The sequence below is a fragment of the Bombus flavifrons genome, chromosome 3, assembly GCF_040668555.2.
Source record: "Bombus flavifrons isolate JBK064 chromosome 3, iyBomFlav1_principal, whole genome shotgun sequence".
In the NCBI taxonomy this organism is placed as follows: domain Eukaryota; kingdom Metazoa; phylum Arthropoda; class Insecta; order Hymenoptera; family Apidae; genus Bombus; species Bombus flavifrons.
In genome coordinates this window covers 7,389,103-7,400,305 of record NC_138444.1, presented here as the reverse complement: position 1 = coordinate 7,400,305, position 11,203 = coordinate 7,389,103, and the positions used below count along the sequence as shown (strand labels likewise).

Here is an 11,203-nt window from a genome sequence, read left to right as displayed (position 1 = left end):
TCTCCTACCTTCATTTTTTTCCCATTCAGAATATTCCTTTGGCTGCGAGAGAAAATCTTAAGACGAGGCGCCGCGAATCGATGAATGCTCGCTTTTTAATTAGAAAGACCGCACGTTTTAATTAAAAAAATCTCCCCGTTGCTTATTCAGAGAGTGAATTAATAGCCGGACACGAGCCTGTTCCGTGGCACGACGTCTTTCAGTATTCATGAATGACCTCGAGCGCGATACAACTTTCGCCAACCTTTTACTTCGATGCGAGCAATCTTAAATTCGATCGATGGTAACTTTATTGGAAAATTTCACTGCCTTCCACGAGATTGTGTAAAATAATCTTATGAAAAGTCGAAGTACCGAATGCTCTTCTAATTTCGTTGTTACGTAGTTTATCCGAATCAATTTGAAATTGTATTATAAACCACGTAACGGAATAAACAAACCTGCAAGAATGAAATAAAATTCGTTTAGTCACTTTCTTCTGCGTATCTTTTGTATGGTAAATTAACACAGCATTCTTAGAATAAAATACGTACACCCCTGCTCATAAATATTAGAACAGCAGGCGACCTTATACGAAATTGTGAAAATTCTGAAAGGCCTATTCAATTCTACCTGAAAGGAGAAATGAACGAACCGATTTTCCGGCTCACGTGTCTAACAAACAATCAGTCAACGTCACATAATAAAGACAAACTCCACAGTCCCTAAGCTCGGAATTGTAACACACCAGAAGTTCCCACGCGAAAATAAAGATCGTGACTCGATTTCGCTTATAATTGCGTCGTCGGTCGGATCGCGTCGTCTACGACCACAGACAGCGAAAGCTTGTCAATTCTTTTTCAACCTATACACGCACACGCATGAACACGCGAAAGACTGTGTGCCTGGTGGAAGACACTTGGACGTGTGTGCTCGAACAATGAGTACTTCCTCCCTTTGCAAGATTTTTTCTGCCGTCGTGGCGAATTTCGTTTCGCGGCGTACACACGCAAAGAGAAAAGGATAGAGAGAAGGAAAGAGATGATATACGGTGAAGTGGTCGGAAGGTCCTGAGTGCTCTTCAGGCCTGTTATAATTAATACGATCTCATCGATCTCGGACTCGCAAGCTTTATCGTGTCGCGCTGCAGCCACTTTCTTTCGTCGTTTCGCGAGGTCCGCGAATTTACCTCGATGCAACCCCCTCTTCGTTGCCTAGCCTGCCGCGAAAAGGTCAATGGGCCGATGTTCGAGAGGCTGGGAATATAGGGCAACGCGGGAAGGGGTGAGGCGCGGACATGGAACAATCCCGTGTGTACCCAATTCATACATTAATTCCGAGGGTAATCGAGCAGGTGGCTCGCGAAACGCGGCGAGTGGAGTTTCGAGAGCGATCGAAACTGTGTTCGGTTCTTCCTTTTGTTTTTTGTTTCTTCTCTCTGTCTACTTGTTTCGTGTTAATGCGAGTTCGTTGGAGTTGGAGGATGTTGATAGATGGAGATAATGATAGATCGATGTTCGAGGATATTGGTTAATGGATCAGATAATGGTTAATGGATTGCGGATTTTTATGGACTTATGGGAAATTTGACGGCGTAAAAGTAAAAGAATGCACGCATCATGCGAAATGTACAGAGTCGAGTTTCGACAGCTACGTTCGGTTCTTCCCTGCTACTTTTTGTTTCCTTTCTCCGACTACTTGTCTCGTGTTAACGCGTGAGCTTGTTGAAGCTTGAGTGAGTTGATAAATGGAGATACAGTAAAACTTCATTTATCCGTACTTTATTTAGAGGAACGAAATTCTCGTTAGTGCACGATTAAATGAGCCTTTAGCTATTGATTTCACTTATCTGAACGTAAACTCCGATTATATGGACGGAAAGTTTCCCGAGTCTATATTCCAGGAAATCATCGATTATCGGATTTTGATTAATGTTGCATGGTGAACTATACTTGGTTGATACAAACAAACTCATTACATATTTATTGAAAAATACAATTGAAATCACGCATCGCACGTTATACCTTACATGACAAAAACAAAGTATATTTCAGCAAGTACTAAAAAGTTGCAAAGAATGCGTAAACTCTGTTTTGTTTGTTCGACAAACGGAAGGGTGATCGGTGCGAGGCAATTTTGAAAAATTCTAGGATGTTTCGTGATTAACGGTTGCTTGTTTTCGACAGGTCGGGAATTTTCCTGAATTTATCGGGGGCGTGAAGAAGTTTGGATCGGACTTTTGACAGGGCATCGTATATTAGCGGTGGATTTTTAACGGAGGCCGGTAATATCGGCAGGAAACGGAAATTTATAACGTGACGAGAGCTGGATTGTCGGCGGAGAATTGCATTTCGCTGAATTATCACGATTGTGCTAAATTATCGACGTTAGTTCGCGCGTCTCCCTCTCTCTCTCTTTCTCTCTCTCTCTCTCTCTCAGTAGCAGCTTATTCATTTCTAAACACGTTGTCTACCGCGTGCATGAGTTCTAGGGCCGATGAATCATTCGAATGTTGTCTACGTGAAAATATTTTTCCCGCCGCGCAATGCTGTCATAATGTACAGGTGCTGCATCGGCCACGCGATGGTTTAATCTTCGCGTTTGTCGATTGCCTTTTGTATTCGTCGACGACATGATTGGCAATAACATTAGCTCTCGCCAAAAGATCGAAACTGTAACGCTCTATAACGTACGCTCTCTTTGGCGACAGGCTACGATTTTTTTTTCTCTCTCTAAAGAAAGTAAAAAATGGATACTCGATACTCGTTACAATTTGTCAGTCATACAACTTTGAAAATCACCACTCGCTCATCGATTTCGTCAGAGATTTATGGTTTCTATATAAATTCCTTTCAGCCATGAATTTTCGTGCTCGTAAATTCGCCCTATCAAGTCTAATAAAATCACCGTCTTGCGTCTACCCTTCAATGAACTATGCGACGCTAAACGCAGCGAACAACGCTTGTACCCTTTCCTTTAATAAACGAGCTACGGCCATTTGTCAGAGCTCTTAACCGTGTCAGCCATTGCTAGCTTCAAAAATTCCCATTCGCGGGTCAAGAACGCACGCGATGAGAACAAGTTTTGGAGGAGTAGGTTCGTATGGCGAAGCTCCCTAATCGAAGGAAGATTCACGGGGTCGCGAGCTACCTGTTCGAGGGGCGAGCATTCATCGCGAACAAAGGCACTTGAGCACCCTTCGCGTTCTTCTCTCGCTTCTTCCGGGCCTCTAGCCCCGTGTAGAGGGTTGAAAGTATCATCTTGAAAGCCGATCGCGCTACTCGGAAGTCGACCAGAGCTCGTTCAGACTCCGCTTCTCTCATTAAAAATTCACACGGGCGGAGTGTTCGCGGGGCTTTAATCAATCGGCCGCTTAAGCGTTGCGATCCCTTTCTTCTTAGTCTCAGAGAAGCCGGAGTTTGTCATTCTTAAGCTTCTCTGCAGCTTTTATCTCGGTGGAATCGGTTTTTGGGATTTTCGACTGGGATGAAACTGCGACGATACTTCCATCGGATACTACGCTTATTTGGATCCGATGGTGATTTTAGCACACCTCTCTTACGGTATTCTAACTGTTGCGCCGTGTCTGAAGTTTGACGTTAAGGATTCTAATTTAAAGTTTGTATTAGGTTGTAACAGTTTAAAAGTTAGTTCAGTCATATCGTTAATTAATCTTACGACATCAGAATAATCGTTTTATTTGACTTTTGAACTAGACTTACATTTTTACACACTTTTTGTATCATGCGATTGGTATCACGTGCTCAGTACGAGTCGATTCTAACATTTTAATACAACCAAGTGAACGAAAAATATATGTAGAGAGTAATATAACGAATTAAAGGCGCAAGCTGCGTGCTTTTTGATTAGACGAAAAATATCATGCCTCGTGATTGGTATCACGATGTTTGGCAGTTAAAATCTGGCTTCTTTATTAGAGGTTAGCGAAATTTTTACGAGTATCTGATTTTCTACCAATCAGGATATTCCTCTTTAATTTACCTAATGAAATTAGGCAATTGAAGGGCCTCGTTCAACCTCAATTATTTATTACATTTTCGTACATTCTCTTTCGTATGTTATTTTAGTAGCTCGGAGTGACGAACGTGTAATGTGTACATAAAGTACTCGTCAAACGTTACGCACGGCAACTTTTATCCAGGTTCTATCTTTGAAATTTGACATTAGTGGAACGACGGGGCTTATCTATGTTTAACTCAATTAGTATCAAAATATTGGCTGGTTTATTAAGATGAAAGTTCAAAATGAATTAGATGGTCCGAGATTCGTTGTTGTCTCAGTTTAATCGCGTGAATTGCGAAAAGCGCAAGTTTCAGCTAATTTTTCCTATAAATGTAAAGAATAGGTGCTTCCTGTCTTAGTACACGTAGTATCTATCTATAGAACGTATGTATAGAAAAAATCATCACTCAATTGGAATACAAATGTCTTCTGCCAGGACTGAAAGGTGTTTCTAATTCCGCGATTCTAATGCAACTGAGTTGTAACGCTGGAAGCTCCGTATAAATGTCATACCGCAGTTGCATAAAATTACTTTTAGCTTATCCTATGAAACGGAAATAACGAAATTCTTTTTCGTAGTTTTTATCGTTAATTTGAAATGACAAATATAAGCTGGAAAAATTAGAAGTCGCGCGTTATTTATAAAAAAGCTGCGTTAAAAAACTAGGCTGCAACGTAGTAGCATATGGATTCATAACTGGCACAGGTGTTTCCGTAATTACGATCGTGTTCACAGAATACATCATGACATGTTGGCGAACTTCATAAGCCGACGTTGCAAGCTTCGTTGCGATAGAATCGCAGTGTGTGCCATAGTTGGTAAATCGATGTACACACGCAGCTCGCGTTTCTGTTTATTCTTCGCTCATCCATCTCTTTTCTCTTCTCTAATCCACCGATCGTGCCGTTTTTTTCACCATTTTCTTTTTGTTTCCCTTGCATTTTGCTATCCACTGTGCTACCTTCCTTTCTACGTTCTCTGTACTCTGTCATTTTGCGTCCCTTGCAACCACTTGAAAAAACACCCCCCTTCAGTGTCCATCCTTTTACATTATTTTCCTCCTTTTCAAATTTTATCGCAATATTTTTCCTTATTTCGCTTCAAATTTATCCTTTCTAGTCCTCCAACCTGTCTTCGAAGTTCTATCTATCTTCCTCTACCGAATCGTATCCGCAAAACAATATCTCGTCCTTCCAGTTGCTCGTTTCACTTTCTTCCTCTTCTTTCTCAAATTCTCTTTCACATTCTTCCATTTCATTCATTTCTTCGCCTACACGCATACACACGTACATCAATCCTGCGCAACACCTTGTACCACCTTATACCATCTTTCTCCAGCGGGACTTCTTTGCTTTATCGCACAATCCACTATTCCTAACCCCTCTACCCGTCGATCGCGGTTTCATTCTCGCCCTTCCACCCCTTCCCATCTACCCAACGTTTCCCACATTCCCTTCTCCCTTCTTCTAACCCTTCCTCGCTGTACATCCTCAACCCCTGTACGCCGCCACCCCCACCAAATGAACGAGAGCGCCGGCCCGAAAGCCTCGGTTGAGTCAAGCTCCGGCACGGTTCAGGCGAGTTCAGTCGCGCCATTCGGCCGTGGTGTTCACGTGCCATCGCAAGCTTGCAATACGTCTGTCGTTTCGTCGTCCATAAGAGCGGAAAAACATACCAAAAGAGGGAAGGGAAACGGAGAACGAGAAAGAGAGGGAGTGAGGCAAGTGGATCGCACGCGTTCGATGTTCCCGCTCGGAGAGGCCTGCCACGATCGCAAGGTAGATCCTTAGATCGTAAGCTCGTTAGATGGTTTGTTTTGACGGCCGGCCCCGCGTGCTCGTGCTAGTGCGATGTGTTTGATCCGTTTTTTTATAAAGACTTCTTTTTATTTTATGATCACGTTCGGTTCTTGTTTGACATGCGACCTGTTCTTGGTGCTTTTGCAATAGAAATCCGATTATCGAGCAATTGGATTGATTTTAATTAGTCTGCTTTTTTAATTTGTGTTACCAGTGAGTCCCGTTTACTAGGGACCAATTTAATTAGATTCATACGGGCTCGATGAAAGAGCGTAGATTGCGATCTGTCGTAGTTTTGGAGGGAAATTGATTTCCGACCCGCGCGAATGAATCGCGTTTCGAATCACCGACGACCGTTCTTTCCTCTCTCTCTACCTCCTTTCGTGGAATCAATTAAAAATCATTTATACGAGGCGGCCGGCACGATTGCTAATTGACCCGTGAATTTTGTTGATTCCACGTCGATTTGAATCGACGTTTTGCCAGTTGATGTCGCGATCCATGACGAATTTTTCTATTGGGAACAAATCGATCGAAAAGCCGTTTGCCGATATCTGGAACGATATTAGATTTGCAAAATTCCCATTGAAGGTTGTCAGTTCGATAATTCGCCGGAAATGAAAGGAGAGCTTCTACTTGATTTTCCGTATTTTCAAATATTTCATTTATTTTATTTGAAACGTTTGAGGCATTTTAATTAACTTTTAGAGTATAATTAGCATAGATCGCTCGAATCTTGTTAATATTTCATCCGCGCTTCAGGCAATTTTTCTTTCAAATCCCCCTACGTCCGATGACCGTTCTTTTTTGTACCATATCTTTCATAAGCGCAAATTGTGTTTTTCTACACGAGTGGTTTTTGTATCTCGCGGAAATAGATTTAAATATTCATAATTTAGAATGTTGAATTTCCTCTTGGCCTCGTTTCGCAAGCCGAGTGCCAGAAGGTACGTGTTACCACGATTCCCGCCATTTTGTATAAGTCTAATTAATCCTTGAGAGGATACGGGGAAACTTGAATTAATATCGTGCGACTCGATGCACGACCACAAGACGAAAGAGAGGGAGAGAGAGAGAGAGAGAGAGAGAGAGAGAGAGAGAGCAAATTTCGCGAACGAGAAGCTGCCGTCCAAGTGGAAGAAACTTTCCCCGCCAGACCAGACGACATAACTTCCCGCTTTTGAGGCTTCCTTAATTTGCGCTCCGCGTCATTTGAAACCAGCCAGCCGCCGTTTCTACTGAAAGCCATAACTGTTCGAAAATGTTTTCAAGTGCTTCGATTCATTCTTCGACTACGCTTTGTCTTTAGATTATTTAATTATTGGTTTTCTACGAACCAGATGACAAGGAGATCGAGGAATTCGTATACGAATAGTTTTGGGCAGATCGGGAAACTTTACGATATTACGAGATTCAAAAATTCTTGGGGAAGTTCAGGAGCCTTGGACTTTTAGCTTTCGAGAGTTCCGAATTTCTTTCGGCAAGCCTTCGTGTATTTTATCTTCTACTGGTTGGCCGAATGAAGGGAAAATAGAGAAAAGGGGCTAAAAATAGCGATAGAAGATTGAATTGTGCGTGAAATTTATAGAAGATACAAGCGAAGTGCGCGGAGAAGTATACGCCTGTGAAAATAAACTACTAATAATTAGTTTACTGAACTTTTAGAAATTTTAAATATATGGTTTATGACAGATTGTTTCACAGCTTACATACTTTTACATTCGTAAAAAAGATTCCAAAGAATAATACAAATTCGCCAAAGGTGGTTGATTGATTTATTGAACTAACTCATTACTTTCTAACCACTTCGCGATTTATTATCTTATGATTTATACTTATAACTAGTTCGCTATATTTTTACTTCCAAATTTATACCGTTTTATATTTTTATGACAAGCGTTTCATATCCTTTTCACATCAAAACTGAAACATTTAAGATTCCACGCTTACACGAAAATTCTAAACTAATTTGCCCTGCAAAAACTCAAAATTATCCGCGTCTACGCACTGATAAAGAGTCACCGCAGCGAATTCAATTCGCGTCTAACACAACACGAGACATCCGAAGCACCCCGTCGAGGGTTGCAAACGCGGGGCGTGGTTCAGCCACGCGGATACGAGTCGGATTAATTCGTCGGGACTGATTAATGAAAAAAAGAAGAAATAAAAAAAAATTGTAGCCGGGAACGTGTGTCGAACGCGGGCCGTGGATTTTGAAACGGATAGAAAAAAGCGAAGTGGCAATCGAACAGACGAGGCCAGAGAACTGCGGCTAAAAAGCGATATCGTAATTAATCACGTCGCTTGGAGCCGGCTCGAGACATGCTGGATAGGTTGGAAAAACAGGGTGGAACAGGATGCGCGTGTTGCCTCTGGGGGATGATCAGTGGAAGAGAGCAATTTCTAGCGTGCACTCACCCTCTCAGCTGTTTCATTTCGTTTCTTCGTGCACTCGCGCGTCGTCTGTTCCGCGTTTTCGTTGCACAAGTTAGTTAGGCTCGATTCTAGTCCGCCCCGATCCCGCTCCCCCCGGCCTTCATCGGGAACAATTTCAATTTCGTCCGGAAGCCCGCGACGATCACCAATTGCATCGCGCAGTGTTCGAAAGCGGCTGTCTGTTCGGGGGAAAACTGTAATTTTGGTCGTGTTCTATTATCGAATTCTCTTTTTTAAATCTCGAAATTTCCAAAGATCCCCAATTAGGATATTGTTATATGTCTTACAGATTTTGTAGAGGAAGATGCATACTTGAATTTTGCAATGAGAGGATTAGAAAAATTTGATGACAGTTTCGGGTACGTGCACTCAGGAATGGTTAATTTTTAACGCGTTTAATTTGCCGTTTTAAGTAAAACTGTATGGATCGACGCGGATAATTTTGAGATTTATGCTTTCGGCTTCTATAAAAAGTCAAGTGCTACATTTCGTAACCTTCTTTGTAGTTTAATCTCGAAGTGGGTATTGTCGATACATTTGTTATTTAACTGTTCCAGTGACTTTATTATATCATATCTGCGGACTATCTATAAACTATACGCAATGTCTCGTAAGAAAGGGATTCTACGTGAAAAAATAAATATAATAACTAGAATAGTTAATACTTGAACAGTATCCCATAACTTTTTCGTGGTCGCTGAACGCTGAACCACACTCGGCGCTTCTTTTAAACGATAGAAAGCCTTGTTCTACGCCGCGCTGGTGATGGATTTATTTCCCTTCGTTCTGTTTTGGAAACCGATTTCTGGTTATTAGTTTCTACCTTTGTTGCGCGGTTTACGTGGACGGATTGACGAGCGAACATCGACGGGTCCCCGGGGCGGGTGAAGTTTACAGAAACTCGTTTGTTTCTTCTTTTGTTCCGTCGGTTAAAAAATAGCGACATGTATTGTCGGAGATATGTTGCGAATTGCAGAAATTGTTTGCCAGGGAAATTTTTTATACTTTTAATTGCTATTTCGCTAACGGTGTCGAGATTCGTCTTGAAAGGGATTTACATTTGATTGAAATCGGACGCATTATGCGTTCGTGATACGCCGAAAAAATGCAGATTTCAACGAATAGTCGAAAGGGAAAAGAAATGAAATCGAACGGGGTTAATCACTGAACAGCGATAAAATCAAGAGTTCCAAGAGACGAGCGAAAAGAAGAAAAAATTGTGATTTCTTTTATATCATATGCGCGTATATATTATTTACATTACTACGTAGTTTTAATGGCTTTTATCATAAAGTGCTTCACGGATGACAGCTAGTTATAATCTGAAAGGGATGTACGTGTATTAATACGTTCCATCGAAGTTGCCTTATTGTGTGTGTTTCGTCAGAAAATGATTTACTTTCGATACATCGAGACAAAAATATAAAATTGTAATTTCATCTACATATTGACATTTATATTACCATTTATAAGTATACGGATGCTTCGGTTGATTTCTAACAACATTACGTGAATTTTACATAGGTGCCTACATTAATGGTGAATTAATGACTAGAATCACCAGGCTATTAATCTAAATTACCTACTACTCTAAAGACATGGCAATAATGTACTTTGCTATAGGAAGCAACCTTTTGATATCTTCGATGTTTTAACGTTACGATAAATGATAATTTTAAAATTATGGTGAGGGCGTAGAAATCCAATGGTAAGAAAATTTGGTACAAAAATAAAAAAATCAACAGAAGGCGGTGTCGATCAGTTTAGTTTCCAAATGACTAAATTCATTTTTACACCTAATAAATTCCAGATGGAATAAAGTACACCGATGCATTGGAGTTCTTTGAATTGTACGGCACTATCCCGGGAATACGTAAATTGGTCAATATCGATTGACGATCTCCGGGTTGTCCTGGATCTTCGATTTTCCGCAACCAGTGACCTGGAAATTCGCGCATCGGAATTTCCATGGATCGTGAAATATATGAAATATTTTCACGGCATAGTGTGTTTTCTTCGGCTTAATTCTACTCTCTTGGGGATTCTACCGTGCCGGTTATATTTTTCCGCGAGGTAAACTTTTGAATGCATTAAGCGCGGCTTGTCCAATGAAATACGATGGGAACTGGATAGGCTGGAGGGACGCGTAATGAAAAGGAATATCTGCTTTCGTGCGCGCGATTTACTCTATTTTGGGTCTAACGTAGTCTAACTCGGATTTCACCTACTTTAAATTGAAAATAAAAAGAATGAAACGAGATTTAATATAACGATATTTACCGGGATAATTTAAAGTAGATACTAAGCTTTGTATCACGTACATAGCTAAACTAGATATGATCTAGAGTGGCTTTGTGAAAGTATAAAAATTTTCATGTTTAATTTCGATTAAGTAGTGTTCGTATAAATATGAACTTAGTTATCTTAGACGTGGCAGTTAAATTGGACTTGGTTTAAAATAATTTTATGAAAATATAACAATTAAGATGTTTAATTAAGATGTTTAATTAAGTGACATTCGCGTAGATATGAATTTAATCAGTCTGGAGCTCTGGTTTATAATCTGTGGAATTGCGACCTTTATGGGGATCGTTAAGTATTTTTTTAAGGGTTGCTGCCTTTATCTCTTTTTATTCTTTAATACATATTTTTCAAGTATTTTCTTCAGTTTATCAAAAACTTTTTTTTATATGGAGCAAAAGGAGATCGCAAAGTTATTTGACTATTATAAAACGGGCTCGCTGTTCAAGAGAAATTTCTTAAATTTCAAGCAATCGTAGTTTGAAAAGTGGAAAATTAATATTTGCAGGAAATAGAATCGATTTGGAAAATTGCAAATATTCCCAATTCATTTTATTTTCAACATAAAAAAATCAATTTCGTTCCGTTTGAAATATCTTTAAAGCGAAAACAAACAAGCGACGAAGAAGGAAGTAGCTTAAACGACGATATTCGTGGAATGCAA

At 40.4% G+C, this 11,203-nt stretch overlaps 1 protein-coding gene across 1 annotated transcript in view; it reads left to right on the top strand.

The window, feature by feature from the left end:
• Window positions 1-5,563: 5,563 nt before the first annotated feature.
• Window positions 5,564-11,203, top strand: part of LOC138178007 (uncharacterized) — a 61,470-nt gene continuing 55,830 nt past the window's right edge. Inside the window, exon 1 of the mRNA XM_069109412.1 lies at window positions 5,564-5,781. The gene's annotated coding sequence lies outside the window, so the exon portion shown is untranslated. The remainder of the gene's footprint in view (window positions 5,782-11,203) is intronic.